This window comes from Cervus canadensis, chromosome 19 (assembly GCF_019320065.1).
Source record: "Cervus canadensis isolate Bull #8, Minnesota chromosome 19, ASM1932006v1, whole genome shotgun sequence".
Classification (NCBI taxonomy): Eukaryota; Metazoa; Chordata; class Mammalia; order Artiodactyla; family Cervidae; genus Cervus; species Cervus canadensis.
This window is the reverse complement of record NC_057404.1, coordinates 27,285,432-27,303,872: the sequence shown is the minus strand read 5'-3', so window position 1 is coordinate 27,303,872 and position 18,441 is coordinate 27,285,432. Positions and strand designations below refer to the sequence as shown.

The 18,441-nt window shown below is 43.0% G+C and overlaps 1 protein-coding gene and 1 non-coding gene across 4 annotated transcripts in view; one reads left to right on the top strand and one right to left on the bottom strand.

The window, feature by feature from the left end:
• FAM184B (family with sequence similarity 184 member B) overlaps positions 1 to 18,441 on the bottom strand; it is a 118,422-nt gene that overhangs the window by 66,162 nt on the left and 33,819 nt on the right. The window lies entirely within an intron of this gene.
• TRNAG-UCC lies at positions 18,033 to 18,109 on the top strand. The gene is given in 2 exon segments: positions 18,033 to 18,069; positions 18,074 to 18,109. It is a non-coding gene; the product is annotated as a tRNA-Gly (tRNA).

Sequence of the window (18,441 nt, the reverse complement as noted above, 5' to 3'; positions counted from 1 at the left end):
CAAGAGGACACCATCCTTATGAAGGAGTTTGGACTTTATACTGTTTACATAACATGCAGCATGCGGTACATAGAATACATAGCATGTAGTCTGCATGTGGTCATGCAGACTCCCATACCTTGCCCAGAGATGTGGCAGGTCTCGGGCAGGGAGAAGCCAGGATCTGCATTTTTAACATCTGGTTGCTCAGGGCCTTGGGCTCTAAAAGCAAATGGGTGCATATTTGAAGGAACTGTGGCTTCTGTGCCATGTAGGAAGCTTTTCTTACAAGATTCTGCCTCTCTGAAACTACAGGGAATAAAACTCTGTAATGGTTAATTTTACGTGTCAGCCTGACTGGGTCATGAGGGGCTGAGATATCTGATTAAATATTATTCTGGGTGTGTCTGTGTTTCTAGATGAGGTTAACATTTGAATCTGTCGACTGAGTAAGGCAGACTGCCCTCCCCAGTGTGGGTGGGCCTTATTCAATATCCAGTGGAGGCCTGGATAGAACAAAGCCTGGGTTAGGGAAAATTCACTCTCTGACAGCTTGAGATGGAATGCAAGCCTTCTCTTGTCCTCAGATTAGGATTTACACCATTGGTTTTCCTGGTTCTCAGGCCTTTAGATTCAGACTGGGATTTGCACCACAAGTACCCAAGGATCTCCAACTTGCAGATGGTATATTTGGGACTTTTCAGTTTCCACAATCATATGAGACAATTTCTCATAAGAAGTCTCTTTCTCAATATATATCCTATTGGTCTTGTCCCTCTGGAGAAGCTTGACTAAGACATTCCCTATTTTGTATATTTGGGGACCACTGCCTTGGCTTCAGTTTGGAGTCCAGATGTGATTGGGGGCAGGGAGAACAGGGGAAGGAGTGGGGGTAAAGGCTGGAATTAGAGCAGGGGAAAGGCATGTGGATCAAGAGCTGATAATGAGGAACAGTGGCAGGTCCATTGACTCACTAGGTGTGGGATGGGAGAGAGGAAAGAGTCAAAGGATTCTCCAGCTAGCATGACTGGGGGTGTGTCCACGCCACCCCACCTCAGAAGCACAGTATCCTGGGATGCCAGAATATGGACAGGCCAAGGTCATTGCCCTTGACTCATGTCCCTGCAGACAAAGGAGCACCAACTTCCCTGACACCAAGTCAGGAAGAGGACTAGCTAAATATTAAGAAGGAAGTCTTGCATGTGGGTGCTGAAACTCCTGAGAAGAGCAGAGGTCAAGTGGTTGATGTTCCTTCCTTTATGCAAATGGATTAAAACAGGTCCTAAACAAGGCTGGGCTCCTGCAGACAAATGGACTTGGAATGCATTTCTAGATGGAGTCCAAAATACTGATTAAAATCTCACCATTACCGATCAGAGAGCTGTAGGCAACTGGCTGCACATGCCATTGAGCTGTGAGGCATAAGCTTCTGAATAAAGGAAGCTAAACTCTCTCCCAAGCCAATTTAGACCGAGACTTAGCTGAAGGTAAGGGCAGTCTCTCCAGGATGCTCTTACTGAGAGACCCTCCCTTAATGAGAGCCCCTGCTCTTACTGACAGAGGCCAACACTCACAGATACAGGCCCATCTGCCTTCCAGGGAGTTTCACCACCTGCATAACATGAGGGACCTGCATAGAAAAAGAATGAAAAAAGAGTGGATATATGTATAACCAATTCACTTTGCTGTGTTTCTGAAACTAATACAATACTGTGAATCAACTATACTCCAATAAAAATTTTTTTAAAAGAAAAGCTTAAAACAAACAAACAAACAAAAAGATGAGAGACCTGGAAAGGGACCATCTTTTGAAGCTTGAACAACTTGTTTACAGTTTCTTAGAACACAAAGACTAGGGTTAGTGCCCTTGGTTAGTCAACCTAGTCAATAGTTGTGCATATGTGTCACAATACTTCTTCTGTGAACAAAATCAATACAAAAAAGTATTTAAAAATCAATGCAAAGTAATCTTAATACCTCTCACAGGAAATATTTTAACAGAGAGGTAATCCAAGTAGGAGCATCAAAATCTGTAGCCACAGAAAGAAACAAAATCGTGTAAACTTTATAGCAGAAAAAAGCAGCTCTTCAAGTTTGTCTGCTTTAGATTACATATTATAAATGTAAATTTATAATACTTTATGAATTATTATAATAATTTATAAACTCTAAAAGCAGGTTTTCTGTGCGATCCATATGGACACACATATCCATTTGTTTCATACAAACGATACCACACTGAGTGCTAATATTATTTTGCACAGCACTTTACAGTTCACAAAGCATCTTTACAAGATAAACCCCACAGAATCAAAGATAAATATATTGAATGTGCATTCTAAAGGGATTCTTATTTTCTCCACTGTTCTCTGTGTGTGTGGGGGGGATAATCTCTTTAAACATTTCCCAATCCATTTATTGTACCATCTACATAATCCTCAGACAAACAATATGTTTCAAGTGACATAGTCTTGTCCAAATATCATACTAAAACCCACAGATTCATTTGTTACATGTGGGTCAGCTTTGCAAATTGTCCTTGCAGTCATGGCTGAGTTTCTGTGTTCTAGCAGCACATGGCTTTGAGTACAATGATGAGGAGTTTTATTCTCAATTTATGGGTGATGGTGCATGCTGCACACTTAAACTGCACACCAGAAACGGAAGGGCCACCTTGGGTCAAGTTCATAGACCAGAGCATCTTTTTGTACTATGGAGATTTGTACTATGGAGAGTATTTACGGGAGAACAGAGCCCTTGCCAGCCTCCCATGTCAGGGACTCCCCCCAATGTCAGGAGTAGATTACTCTAAATTAAAATTAAAAGGATGTAAAAGGGAGGATGCAACATGGTTCCAAAATCAAACACACACATCAACAAAGAAGAACATCAAGAATGTATTGAAAACATAACCAAGGTTATTTCTGAATGGTAATAGTGAAGGATATCCATTTTTCTCCTTTTTTTAAACTTTTTTTTAGTGAAACAAGTAAAGTGTTTATTAGAAGGAAATGAGTACAGTGTGTGTGGATAGACACACAGGTAGACTTAGACAGAGTTGTACCCTTGTGGTAGTTTGAGTGACTTTTTAAAAAACTTTTTATTTTATATTGGGATATAGCCGATTGACAATGTTGTGATAGTTTCAGGTTTGTGTATTCCCCAATTTTCTATATGAGTATGCACTTCAATTATTAACATAATCAGAAAAAACTCTTTTTTTCTTTTTATTTTGGAGGATAGGGCTATTCCATCAAACTGTTCCTCATTAGTTAATCCACATGTGTCTAAAACTGAGACACAAGCCCTGGGAGGAGAAACCTTCTAACAAGGAAGTGGAAGTGCTGAGGCCTCCCTCCTGGGGATCTGAGTTTTGGTGGCGCTGCCTCCTCCTGGCTGGTGTATTCTGATCTGAGCAGCTTGGCTGCGATAAATGTGTTGTCTTTTCCATTAAGGACCTTGGTTTTGTGAGGGGGAAGTTTAAGGCAATCTTGTTGCTGCTGTGGGTGTAATGAAGTGAGCCCAGTGCTGCCTGAGGCTTTGATCTGGGAGACAGGTAGCCACAGGCCACAGGCCATGCTGGGTGCAGCCACTATGCTTTCAGAAATGAGCTCTTGAACTGAGCCTTGAATAAATCTCGCCTGGAAATAAACACGTGACAACAATAGTAAGAGCATTTGCCTTTTGTCAAGCTGAAGGCACGCCTGCTCTCCATACTGCCTAAAAACTTCTAGAATCATTTCCTCCAAATCACCTTCACGCAATTACTCTACTTTAGGGCCCTTTCATCCCTTGCTTCACTGAAGTGTTCTTTCCCAGCCCAAGAACTAGCTACATTCCTGCTTAATACTCCCCAGGGTCTCCTCATCACATACCACAGTAGCTCTCATCCTTTTCCTGCCCCACTGTTTTGAGGGTAGGACATGTGCTGTGGGAGACTCTCCACTGTGGAGCCTGCTGGCTTTGTAGGGACAGAGTCATGACTTACTCTCAACTTTGTGTCCAGATGCCGAACACTGGACCAGGCAACCAGCAGGCACACAGTGGGTCCTCTGTGAAAGACTGTTGAAATAAACTAACAGGGACTGTTATACACCATTGTATCCTCACCACCTTGCCAAATCCCTGGTCTAGAGTTCAACAGAGGGTAAGTGAATGAATAATTGATGGGAAAAATGAATGAAAAAGTCCATACAATGAAGTGGGTACACCATTCAGATGTGTTATGTGCTACGGAAATTAAACAGGGCTGTCCTGGAAGAAAGCAAGCAATTAATATTCCCATCTAACTGATAAAAAATGCAATTTTGTGATTTTTACTGCCCCTAAGTGATAAAGTCAGAAAATAGCAAAAATAATATATATTTAGTGAGCACCTAATATGTGTCAGACCATGAATCCAGAGTTCTTCTCACTAAGTTCAAATCCAATAGCTGTCTGTGTAGTTATACAAGCTCCTACTAGCATATTCTGGAGGTATCTAAGAATTTGCCAGGTTGGGCTGTGGTAATAAAATTAAATATATAATCATCTCTGTTTTAACTAATGGTGACAGTCTTGTTTCTCTTAGCTGAGTTCCCTTAGCCAGTCTTATAAAGTCTGCCAGTTCTAGGGGGTAGAAATTCTATGTAACACATACTCCTGAACACTCCTTCTTTGCTTTTAAAAAGTAAAGAAAGGTCCAGGGGTTATGGAATAATCCCCTTCAGTATGTCTTGGCTTGATGCTTCTTGTCCAGTAAAAACATGTGAAATTCCCTTTAAAATCTTTATGTTTTAGCAACCAAATTCTAGAAATGTCCTGATTTACTAGTAAGGACTCTTCTAGATACAAAAACAGATCCACTAGACTGGGAAAAAGGCAATTTATTGGCTCAGGTACCTGAAAAACCCAGAGTTAGTGCTAGCTTCAGGTACAGATAGCTCCAGGCTCTTAAATGATGTCATCGAGGCTATCTTTTTCCATCTCACGGTTTTGCTTTTCTCTGAGTTGGCTTTATTCTTTGGCAAGTCCTTTGCAAAGTAGCTACAGGTAGCATCAAGATTACATTTTGCCAGCCTAGGACACTCCCAGAAAGATAGTCCTCTTTGCCAACAGTTCCAACAAGAGTCTCAAGTTGACTCTATTCACCTGGGCAGGGTCGTGGGTCTAACACTAATTCCTGTGGGCAAAGGAACAGAATACACCAACTGACTAATTTCAGGTCATATGGGATCCAAGAGAATGGTGCTTATCTGCCCCAACCACATGGATGGAGGACTGAAGTAGGGTACATGGTCAGCATCTCAAGGAAAACGGAAATATGTTACCAAAAAGAATGGATGCTGTGTCAGCAAGACCAGATGTCCACTACAGCTGATATTTCTGACTCTTCCAAGGAAACTCAATATGGACTGAGCATCAACTTCAGAACTGGAGAAGAAAGAACAAACCATTAGGACTTGGTCCCTAATCTCACAGAGGAAACAAGAGGCAGGTACACACACACCAGTGGATGCAAAACATCTGGATGGAAAGATGGCGCAGAACAAAGACTCTGTGGGACCTTGGAGGAAGCACAGGGCCTTCTGCCAATAGATCTGAGTTCCAAGGCCGAGTTCTGTTCCTTTCAAGCAGTGTGACATTAGGCAAGTCCTCTAATCTCTCTGAGCAAACTGTTTCTTCTCCTAGTAAATGAAATAGACAAACTAAACTGATATTTCCTAAAGGGAATGGACGTGAACAAGGGATTCCAAGGTTGAATAAGCCTGAAGTGTGTGCAGCTCTGGTATACGTTTAGGCTGTCTTTACAGCAGCAGTTGGTCACCAAGTTTTTTTTAAATTATAATTCCAATTGATGTCCCTCACTATATATTTTGGGACATGCTGGACCAGGAGGTTCTTAAAAAAATTTTACTTATAAATATAAATAAATAAATAAATTATTGGCTGCACTGAGTCTTAGCTGTGGCACTCAGAATCTTTGTTGTGGGGGGTGGTCTCAGTAGTTGCAGTGCATGGGCTCAGTTTCCCTGCAGCATGTGGGATCTTCCCAGACCAGAGGTGGAACCCATATTCCCTTGCAGGTGGATTCTCAACCACTGGGCTTCCAGTGAAGTCCCTGGGCCAGGAATTCTTTAGGTTTTTGACACTGTGAGTTTGGTGTCAAAAGTACAGGAGAATAAATGCTTGGAGGGCTCAGGGCTTGGAGTTCCTTTTATCTCACAGTCAGGGCACACAGGTTTTGCTGGGTAGGAGGACAGGGGATGGTGACAGAGTGAGGAAGAACTCTGGGGAGAGAGTTTGGGCCAGATGTGTAGGCGTGGGAGGCGAATGCTGTCCTGGACAGCTGGGGGGAAATGCTGATTTATGACTAGAAGGCATCTCAGCATTCTAGTATAGTTATTTTTAGGTAGTGGAACTATAGGGGATTTTAATTATTAAAAATTTTTGCTTATTTTCATTTCCTCAGTTCAGTTCAGTTGCTCAGTCGTCTCCAACTCTTTGTGACCCTATGAACCACAGCATGCCAGGCCTCCCTGTCCATCACCAACACCTGGAGCCTACCCAAATTCATGTCCATTGAGTCGGTGATGCCATCCAACCATCTCATCCTCTGTCGTCCCCTTCTCCTCCTGCCCTCAATCTTTCCCAGCACCAGGGTCTTTTCAAATGAGTCAGCTCTTTGCATCAGGCGGCCAAAGTATTGGAGTTTCAGCTTCAACATCAGTCCTTCCAGTGAACACCCAGGACTGATCTCCTTTAGGATGAACTGGTTGGATCTCCTTGCAGTCCAAGGGACTCTCAAGAATCTTCTCCAACACCACAGTTCAAAAGCATCAGTTCTTTGGCGCTCAGCTTTCTTCACCGTCCAACTCTCACATCCATACATGACTACTGGAAAAACCATAGCCTTGACGAGATGGACCTTTATTGGCAAAGTAATATCTCTGCTTTTTAATATGCTGTCTAGGTTTGTCTTAACTTTCCTTCCAAGGAGTAAGTGTCTTTTAATTCATGGCTACAATCACCATCTGCAGTGATTTTGGAGCCCAAAAAAATAAAGTTTGACACTGTTTCCACTGTCTCCCCATCTATTTGCCATGAAGTGATGGGACTGGATGCCATGATCTTAGTTTTCTGAATGTTGAGCTTTAAGCCAACTTTTTCACTCTCCTCTTTGACTTTCATCAAGAGGCTCTTTAGTTCTTCACTTTCTGCCATAAGGGTGGTGTCATCTGCATATCTGAGGTTATTGATATTTCTCCCACCAATCTTCATTCCAGCTTGTGCTTCCTCCAGCCCAGCATTTCTCATGAGGTACTCTGCATATAAGTTAAATAAGCAGGGTGATAATATACAGCCTTCACGTATTCCTTTTCCTATTTGGAATCAGTCTGTTGTTCCATGTCCAGTTCTAACTGTTGCTTCCTGACCTGCATACAGGTTTCTCAAGAGGCAGGTCAGGTGGTCTGGTATTCCCATCTCTTTCAGAATTTTCCACAGTTTATTGTGATCCACACAGTCAAAGGCTTTGGCATAGTCAATAAAGCAGAAATAGATGTTTTTCTGGAACTCTCTTGCTTTTTCAATGATCCAATGGATGTTGGCAATTTGATCTCTGGTTCCTCCACCTTTTCTAAAACCAGCTTGAATATCTGAAAGTTCACAGTTCATTTCCGAATTTCCTACAGAGTTTGTTTTATTTGGTTAATTAAAGTGATCAAAGAAAAGGAGTGCCAAAGAACTGATGCCATTGAACTGTGGTGTTGGAGAAGACTCTTGACATTTCCTTGGACAGCAAAGAGATCAAATAAGTCAATCCCAGGAAATCAGTCCTGAATGTTCATTGGAAGGACTGATGCTGAAGCTGAAGCTCCAATACTTTGGCCACCTGATGCGAAGAACTGACTCATTGGAAAAGACCCTGATGCTGGGAAAGATTGAAGGTGGGAGGAGAAGGGGACAACAGAGGATGAGATGGTTGGATGGCATCACCGACTCGATGGACATGAGTTTGAGCAAGCTCTGGGTGTTGGTGATGGACAGTGAAGCCTGGCGTGCTGCAGTCCATGGGATTGGAAAGAGTCAGATATGACTGAGTGACTGAACTGAACTGAAAAGGAAAATTTTTAAATATTTTTAAAAATCCCCAAACTATATGAAGCAGTTAACCATGTGTCTTTTCTATATCCAGTATCTATTCGATTAAGAAGAAAAGATTTTCACATGAACGGTAATGTTTAAAGCTTCTTCCTTAGATCCTTGTCATTGGCATTTTTTAATAATCCAAAAAACACATGTAAGGATGACAAGTAAAAGAAACCACCCTCTACTCAACCTCTCATTTATCTCACTTCAGGTGCTCTGGCTCCTGAGAGGATGCTGAATGTGCAAAACCACGGGTGCAGCAAACACCACGCTCACCCTGCAGTTGACACTACAAGCAGACTAAGTGCAAAGGCAGCAGGTGTCTTTAGGACACACACTCATGCCTGGTACTAAATTCACCCTGTGTCAAACAGATATACAGACTCCTAGAGTGCTCAGTTCAGGTTGGGTGACTGTTCTTACTGGGTTTCCAAAGTCTAGGATGTTCAGAGAGCCAGTTTTAAAAGCATATAAATACATGATGATGGTGATAACAGTAAGGATGATCTAGATAATACTGATAATTTTAATAGGAACGAATATTTTTTGAAGGTTTACAAGATGCCAACACTGAGGTCACAGCTCTCTATACCTTCCTCTCATCTGATCCTCAGAATAATCCCAGCAGGTAAGTTTCAATGTTGCCTGATTATACAGATTGTCAAACGAAGGCAAGGAATATTAGGTAACACTCTTGAAGTTCTGGGGTTGAAGAGCAACCAAACCAAGATTGATTCTATTCCATTCTTATTCTAGAGCCTATATTCTCAACCACTGTGTAAGCCATTTAAAGAAAATCAGAGTGCCAACTAAGTAAAAGGGAATCATAGTTCTGTGATTGATAGGGTGCAGGCTGAGTTGTTATAAAAGACTCCCCAAAACACAGAGGATTAAATAAAAGTAGAAATTTAGTTTTCTCTTTCTCAAAACAGTCCATAGGTCAGTGGTGGTCAGAACTGGGGGGAAGGTTCTGGTTTATTACCTCTCAGCTCTGCCATCTTCCACCTACATCAACCTGCAGCTCCCATTATCTGGGCTCAATTTTGGGCCCAGATAGAAGAGGTCCAGGGTGAGCAACCTGTCCTTAGGTTGGGGGTAAACTGGAAGATGTATATACCACCTCTCTCAGCACCCATAGGCCTACTCTTTATCTCAGAGCCACAAGGAAGGCGGGGACATGCAGTCTCTGGCTGGGCTGCCATGTGGTTAGCTAAAGCATAGACGGTTGTCTTACTAACAGGAAAAAAGAGAGACAGGCTGTTTCCCCTGTGCCAGCACCTTAGAAAGTTAAAGTCCGATCTTGCCTTCTACCAAATCTACACCGGCTGTGTTACATACAAATGAGGAGGCCAAGGCTCAAAGACTTTAAGCAGTTTTGCCAATATCCTTCAGCCCATTAGGGCAGAAGGGAAACTAGAGCTTGTGTCCTGATTTTCAGTCCAATGTTCTTTTCTCTAAATTGAGTCTTCCTTCAGTTTAAATTGAAAAGGTTACTGTTGAATTTTTAAGTGGTGCAAGATAAATACAATGACCTTTAAAAATGATACCAGACTGTGACACTACTCAAATGTTGAACAGAGATTCAAAGGAATCAATAAAATGTCAAGAAACAAGATGAGTATATTCACAGAATTTTAAGACTGTAAACAAGATACCACCAAGACCATCTTTCTCATTTTATAAATAAGACAACGTTGGCCCCAGGAGTCTGCTGATTTCTACATGGTCATATAGCTTGTGTAAAAGAGTCACAAGTGTGCTTTAATCTCTTGATTTTCAATGTTCAATGTTCAATTGGACTGAAAATCAGGACACTGAATCTCAAAGTCCCTCATGAGAAAGATAATGGGTCTCAGAAGACCCTAAAGTTGGAACCCATGAGACTCCCAGAAAACTCCACCTCTGTCTGCTCAGGCATTATCTACAGACTCTGTTACTCTCTGATATAGCTCACTTTCAGTTTCAATTCAACAACTTCCATTTACAGAAGCCCTTCCCTTCATCAGGCATCATGAAGGAGCAGAGCGACCATACTGAAGTCATGGTCCCTGCCCCAGGAAACTCACAATTTAGCAACAAGTACATAAAAAAAAAACCAGGAAGTGATGAAAAATGACATGAGGACAGGATATGACTACTTCAGTTTTCCAGAAAAATGTAATATCTGACCTACAATCTGTGAGAGACTTTCACCCCTGACCAAAAGTGCTGAGTAGATATCCTTGGCTGGCTATTGATAGAACCCCATTCTTCTGACCAAGTGATTAGGGCAGGCTGGTCACAGGATCCAAGCCAGGCCAAGCAGGGTCCTTCCGAGGGTTTTATTCAATTGGTAGGAGAGAATCTCTCTTGCCTGTTGGGTCTGAGGGTTGGAAGGATATTAATTGAGTGACCTACACCCTTGTTTTCCATCACATGGAAAAAGCCAGTTAAGTACTGGAAAAGAATGATTCAGCCACAGAGACAAATGCAGAGATATGAGTAGGAGAAAGAGTTAAATGTACCCATCTAGCAACAACAAATATCTAGGTCCTTGTATTGTAATCACCATCATCAACATCCTTAGAGTTAACACTTTAAGTGCTTACTTGATGCCAGGAATGGTGCCTTTATAAAATGTGGGCACTTGATAACCTCTTTGAATAATGATAATAATAGTAACATTAATAAGGCTATAAAGGCATTATTATTCTGCTTTTACAGAAAAGTTAACTGAGAAACAAAGAGGACAACTAATTTGTCCCACAGCTAGTGGGCCATGAACTCAAATTTGTTTGACTCAAACCTAGTTCTTTCCACAGCAACATATAGCCCTGAGCCTGAAAACCACTGTGCTCTGAATGGAGGCAGGGAGCCTGAATCTCCCATGCAGAGCTAGTATTCAAGTACTCACACCATTTGGTCTCTGGGGATGGACTGACTCTGGGGATGGCTTCTTGACTCCTGGTGGGTCTCTCCCCAAATTGACGTCCCTTCCTTGATACCTTGAGTGGAAGTCCTCCTTCCAGACAGAGAAATCTCAAGTCCTCTCCACCAGCACCCCATGGTGAATATCAGATTCTGTCTCCACCTCTGTTCAGAGTAGAAAACCACCATTTCTGACACCAACACATTTCCACAGTGTTCATAAATCTGACAGGTTGTCCTTACTGAGATCTCATTGTGTGCCAGGTTCTTGGGATGTATCAAGGGACATGACATATAGAGATTGCTGCCTTCATGGAGTTGGATTTTAGCGGCAGGGTGAGGGAGGAGGGAGCAGAGAGATTGACAATAAACAATAGATATAATAAATGAGTTCATTACGGTTAGTTAGAAGGTTGTAAGTGCAATGGAAAATGAAAAAGCAGACCAGAAAAGGGAGATGAGGAGTATGGGGAGACAGGGTACCATTATTTGAAATAGGACAGTTCACGTTGGCCTCATTGAGAAGGTGACATCTGGGCAAAGACGAAAAAGAGGTGGGGGGTTAGCCAGGCAGACATCTGGGTGAAGGGTTCTATACCACAGCGAGGGTCCTGAGGCCAGCAGGGTTGAGTGGAGTGAGCAAGGGGCAGTAACAGAAGTTAGTCTGGGGAGGTCATGGGGAGGCTGGGTTGTAGAGTCAAGGACTTTGGCTTTTACCCAGGGATGAGAGCCACTGGTAGGTGTGAGCAGGAAAGAAGCCTGACTTAAAGAGGATCATTCTGGCTTCTGGGTTGTGAATAAACTATGGGGGGACCAGGGGGACAGCAGGGAGACAATCGGAGGTAATCGTCTCGGGGAAGGTAATGCAGACATCTCAACCCGGTGTGTCTCACAGCGAACTCATCCCCTTCCCCTTGCTACCTCCCATCCAGACCTGCCCTTGGATGCCACAATGCAGTCCCCTTCAGGTGGGAACCCAGGAGTCCTCTTTGGCCCTTCTCTCTTCCCCCCAGGACATGAAGACTGCACAGCCTGACCGCCAGGAAGTCTTCATGTCCATCCCTCCTCGTGCTGGGTTTCCTCCTACTCTCACCCGCCAGGTCCTCATTATTCCAGCCTTGTCTCCCTGCTGCCCAGCTCCCTGCTTTCCAGGAGTCAATAAACTGAATACAGCTTCTCCCCACACTACCTGATGGGGCTCCTCACAGCCCCCTGGATAAAGTGATGCTCCTTGGCATGACATTCAAGGCTCTGAACAATCCAGTATTAAATCCTACCACCACCTCTGAGGACCACAAGCTCCAGTGACAACTGGGTTACACACTGTTTCCTGCACAAGCCACACATTTGCAAAACTTTCTGGTTTTGCTAAAGCTCCTCCATCTGTCTGGCATGCCTTTCCTGCCACGCTCTCCCTGGTGAAATTCTCCTCAACATGAAGCTCTAGATCCAATACCATCTGCCTTCCAAGAGCTCCTCCAGGGCCACCGTGGGGACTTCATTCATTCAAGAAGTATGTACTGAGTCCCGAGGCACTAAAATGATGCTGTGAGTTATCCTCGCCTAATAGTTCTCTTCTGGTATGAAGAGTGAAAAGAGATATAGATTTTAAAATTTACATTCCTTTTTTTCCTTCCTTCTCTATTTCCCCCATAGGATCTGTCCATGAGGCTGGGGAATCCCTTAGCGTCGAGCCCTTTCTTATAGAGCACAGGAGTTAAGTATGTGGACACCAGGGCCAAACTACCCAAGTTCATTGCCTGGATCCACTACCTAAAAGCTGTGTGACTTTGGGGAAGTTACTAAACCTTAGCGCTCCACACTATGTTCTGCATCAGAGACCACTATTTGTGCTGGGAAAGACAGTCTCCTGTATGTAGTCTTTCAGCCCCTGCTCGGCCACATAAGAATGGGCCTCTTGGCCTGGACTCCTTCCTTACCTAGAGATAAAGAATCCACACAGCCTGCATGGGCTTATCAGCTTGTGCAGGAATATCTTGCCCTGTCTCAGGCTCAGCGTGTACTCCTTTGTTCTGGTGAAGCGTGTAGGTCAATGGCCCTGAGGCATGTGCCCAGATTTCAGTATTTCAGACTCCTGAAGTGGGTAGGAGGGGTCCTTCTGCTACAGCACAATCGCCCTGTGTCAGCGCACGGGCATCTGCTAGCAGAGCAATGAGTATGCACCACTGGAGCTGATCTTTCTCTTTCTTCTCATTGTCAGTAAAGGGCTGATTCATTCAACACTTAACAATGTTGTGTTTTCCTTGGCAACTCAGACACCAAGATGCTATGGGAAGAAGCATTTGGACTTCTACTCCCAGTGGGTGGCACGGGGATGATCTTTGCTATTCCTCCATGTAGTAATAATCATGGTCCTTCCTGACCATTGATAACCAGTGCGTGGTGTCCTGCTTGACAATTTGTTGATCCCAAGAATCTCAATTTTTAGCTGATATCCTTCTAATTTACTCTATTTTTCACACCCTTGTGCAGTTGTTTGTGGCCACATGGCTAAGTGCTACTTAATGAAAAGTTAGAAAGAGTATTATGTAGCTTTCCAGAAAGCCTCCTTAAATGTGCACATATCTTTTCCTTCTCCTCCCAGCAGCATGGAAAAGGATTGTCATGGCTGGAGCTCCAGCAGTCATCTTAGACCAGAAATTGATGTTGAGGAAGAAACTTTGTGGCTGGCAAGGCAGAGTGGAAAGATAAAAAAGCCTGTCTTGCATAGAGGGTTATCAACACCGATGTATAGAACAGACTTTTGGACTCTATGGGAGAAGGCGAGGGTGGGATGATCTGAGAGAATAGCATTGAAACATGTATATTATCACGTGTGAAACAGATCGCCAGTCCAGGTTGGATGCATGAGACAAGTGCTCAGGGCTGGTGCACTGGGAAGACCCAGAGGGTTGGAGGTGGGAGGGGGGTTCAGGATGGGGGAACACATGTAAATCCATGGCTGATTCATGTCAATGTATGGCAAAAACCACTACAATATTGTAAAGTAATTAGCCTCCAACTAATAAAAATAAATGAAAAAAAAAAAAAAAAAGCCTGACTTGCGACAGCATGACTCTTCCATCCCAACCTGTGATTTTGTACCTCTGGTTCTCTTTTATGTAAGGGAGGGAAAACTCCTCATTTGTTTGGATTTTTCTGTTATATATGTAGCTGAACCTAATCCTAACTAATTAAAAGTCTGTCTCCCACAAGTCACAACTAGAGACTGTTGGCTGCAACGAAAGATCCTTCTTAAGGCAATGAGGATCCCACATGCCACAGCTAAGACCCGACGTAGCCAAATAAATAAATTAGCTAATAAATAACCCATTTATCTTGCTCACTTTTGTATTTCCTGTACCTTGCATTGTGTCTTGCACAAAGTCTGTGTGCATGAGAAAGGGCTGATAAATCATAAACAAATGGGTTTGTATCAAATGGCTCACATCACAAACACAATAAAAAAAGAAACATTATGCATACATACATAAAACATATGTAGCTATTTATAGTTCAGGGCATATTTTGGGAGTAGCTAGGGATTTTCCACTGTAACTCTTAAGACCCAGTTGGGCTGTTGTTTACACCCCTCACTTCTTGAAATAACACAAACAATTTTGCTTTTGGGAGAGTCCTGATGTCAGGTTGGCCTCATCACTCAGGTGACAATAAACAGACAAGGAATAGTGGCAGCTGCCCAGCTAGAAGTTGGCTGGGAGCAATGAGTGTTTTCATGATTATATTTATTTAACATTTACAAATGATAACTGTCACCAGGAGCCGACCTCCAGGCTCCCAGGTGCTTTGTATCATAAAGCCTCATGGGGGGTTTATGTTTTATATCATGTATTTCTTTTCCCATCACAGCTGTCTTCACTGTTGGCTCTGCATGCAAAGTAAACTGCAAAGCCATATGGTCCATTGTCCTGGATTTTTGTAGCTAAAGGGAACAAATGGCCAGCTCACAATTTTTCTTAAACAACATATCCTCCACAAATTTCTTCCTATTTTTAAAATTGAAGTATAGTTGATTTATAACATTGTGTTAGTTTCAGGTATATAGTAAAATGATTTGGTTATATATCTATATTCTTTTAAAAATTATTTTTCATTACAGTTTTATTGGGCTTCCCTCATAGCTCAGCTGGTAAAGAATCTGCCTGCAATGCAGCAAACCCCGGTTCAATTCCTGGGTCAGGAAGATCCACTGGAGAAGGGATAGGCTACCCACTCCAGTATTCTTGGGCTTCCCTTGTGGCTCAGCTGATAAAGAATCCGTCTGCAATGAGGGAGACCTGGGTTTAATCCCCGGGTTGGGAAGATACCCTGGAGAAGGGAAAGGCTTTACCCACTTCAGTATTCTGGCCTGGAAAATTCCATGGACTGTGCAGTCCATGGGGTTGCAAAGAGTTCGGCATGACTGAGCAACTTTCACTTTCACAGTTTTATTACAAAATATTGAATATAACTCCCTGTGCTATACAGTAAGTCCTCGTTGGTTATTTACGGTAGTATGTATCTGTTAATCTCATACTCCCAAATTATCCCCTTCGGTAACCATAAGTTTGTTTTCTATGTCTATGAGTCTGTTTTTGTTTTTTAAGTCCATCTATATTTTAGATTTCACATATCATATGGGTATCACTTATGATATCATACAAGTGATATCACATGGTGTTTTTTCTTTGTCTGACTTACTTCACCTTCATCTCTAGGTCCATCTGTGTTGCTGCAAATGGCATTATTTCATTCTTTTTTATGGCTGGGTATATGTATCACATCTTCTTTATCTATTCCTCTGTTGATGGACATTTAGGTTCCTTCCATGTCTTGGCTACTGTAAACAGTATTGCTATGAACACTGGAATGCATGTATCTATTTGAATTAGAGTTTCTGTCTTTTCTGGATACATATCTAGGTGTGGGATTGCTGGATCACATTACCTACCATCAGTTTCTGTTAAAGAGAAAGAAATCACCCTTACGAAGTAAAATATATCTCTCATTATGCACACATTCCCTTTTTGGTCATGGTTTTCATTATGGGGGATACAGCATGCTCAAAGCAAATCTAAATCCTTGGGTACTTGAAGCTGACATTCAAGTAAGAGAGTCAGACAACAAACATGTGAAATACGTGGAATAAACAATCTGGTAGGAAGTAATAAATGCAAAGAAAAGGTATAAAGCAAGGAAGGAATACTTGAGGGGTGGAGTTAAAAATTTAACACAGAGCAGCGAAGGAAGGCTTCTACTGAGGAAGTAACATTTGAGTAGAGAGCAGATGACACAAAAAAGTAAAGGATGAAGGGTGTTGGGGAAGAGCACAGCGGGCAGAGGTTTAACAGCAGAGTCCAAGGGTGTGCGTCAGGCTGATGTAGTAGCAAGGAGGCCAGTGTGGCTGGGGCAGAGTGAGCAGTGAGGGCAAAGAGCAGGCAGGAGAGGTGAAGGGCCGGGCTGTGGAGGTCCCATGGCTTCTCGAAGAACTCTGGGCTTTACCCCATGTGAGACAGGAAGCCTTGGAGAGCTCAGAGTGCGATCTGATCCACATTTTATAAAGATCACTCTGGCTGCTGTTGAGAATGGTGGAAGCAGGGAGATTGATTAGGAGACATGTCTCTTCCAGGTCCCACCAGTCTTTTCCCCCATCTTCACTCCCTCGGTAATCCTCCCTAGCCCACTTCAGAACCAAGAGCCATTTCGTACTCCCTTTGTCCCTATCAAAATATATTTTTGGATTCTTCCATCACACTAGTCAACAGCAGCTGCCATTATTGAGCAGATTCATACCCAAGAAAAACAGAGTGAAGAACAACAATTTGTAGAGGGCTCATGGAGTGAAGGGGGTCTATGTTCTCCCCACTCTTCAGTCAGGACTTCCTCAGTTGTAAGCAAAATGAATCCAACTGTGCTCATTTTCTACTGCTGATAAAGAAATGACCACAAACCGACAAGTATGATGTGGCCAGGTTCTTGCTCAAGGGCTGAATGAAACTGAGGTGTTGCCTGCTGAGTTCTCATCTGGAGCCTCTGGGGAGAAATTCGTCTCTCATCTAATTCAGGCTGCTGGCATAATTCACCTCCTTATGGCTATACGACTGTTATCTGGGACTGCTCTCAGCTCCAAGAGGCTGCCTGCATTCTTTAGTACATGGTGCCTCCATCTCCCTCACTGAGTTTTTCTCATACTTCAAATCTCTCTGCTTTCTCCAACTGTAATCTCTAGACTGGGCTTTCAGGTTTCAAGTGATTAGGTCAGATTCACCTACTCTTTCTATCTTAAGGTCAAGTTACTTGAAACCTTAGTTACAACTGCAAAATCCCTTCCAGAAAAACCTAGATTGGTGTTTGATTGACTAACTAAAACAAGGTGTGTATATACCAGGGGCTGGGAATTTGGGGCCATGTTAGAATCTGCCTAGTATAGTCAGGTAAAAGGGAGCACACTGACCCACATGTCCGGGAAGGACCTCCGAGAATAGAGGGGAGAGGTACAGGAGCCGGGCAAGACCTCAATGTGCCCATGACTCACTTACATTCTCTTTCTACTCACCTCTCATCTCTGTTCACTTCTGCCTGTCTCCATTCTCCAGAGTTCCTCTCCCCAAAGAACAAGAAAGACCACCATCAACTGCCCTATTACCTGCAATCAGAGTTTTGTTATTCCAGCAGAAATAGAATTTCTTTCTCCCAAAGTTTGAATACCAGTCCTAAGGATTCCAGCCGCCTAGGTCATGTGCTCCTGGCTGGGATGGGAAGTACAGCTGAGAGCCCTCTGAGAACCATGTGGAGAGTGGGAGGGGTTCTCCAGACGAGGGAAATGCAAAGCTTGCTGTATAGACAAACAGACCAGCTGTGCCCCTAGTCAGCTGTCTCACTCTTTCCCCCAAAGACCTTCAATCCCCTCTGCATCCCTCCCTTTCCTTTTCGTACTTGACCAGCCTTGCCTTCTTTACCTCTCATGAGACCTAGCTCTAGAATCCACAAGATTAAGTTCAAACCTACATGGGACTTCCCTGGTGGTCCAGTGGTTAAGACTCTGTGCTTCCTTCCAATGCAGTGGGTCCAGGTTCAAACCCTGGTCAGGGAACTAGATTCCACATGCCACAACTAAAGATTGAACATCCTAAGTGCCACAACTAAGATCCGGAGCAGCCGAATAAATAAATACAAACAAATTTTTTTTAAAAAAAATAATAAAAAAACATCAATTCAAGCCTATGACAGTTGGGGGTATGGGATGTGGTTAGACATTAAAGTAATAACGCTTTCAAGAATAAAAGAATTCTGCACTAAAGTTTAGTCCTTCAGTTCAGTTCAGTTGCTCAGTCATGTCTGACTCTTTGTGACCCCATGGACCTCAGCACGCCAGGCCTCCCTGTCCATCACCAACTCCCGGAATTTCTAACTGTGATACGGAGC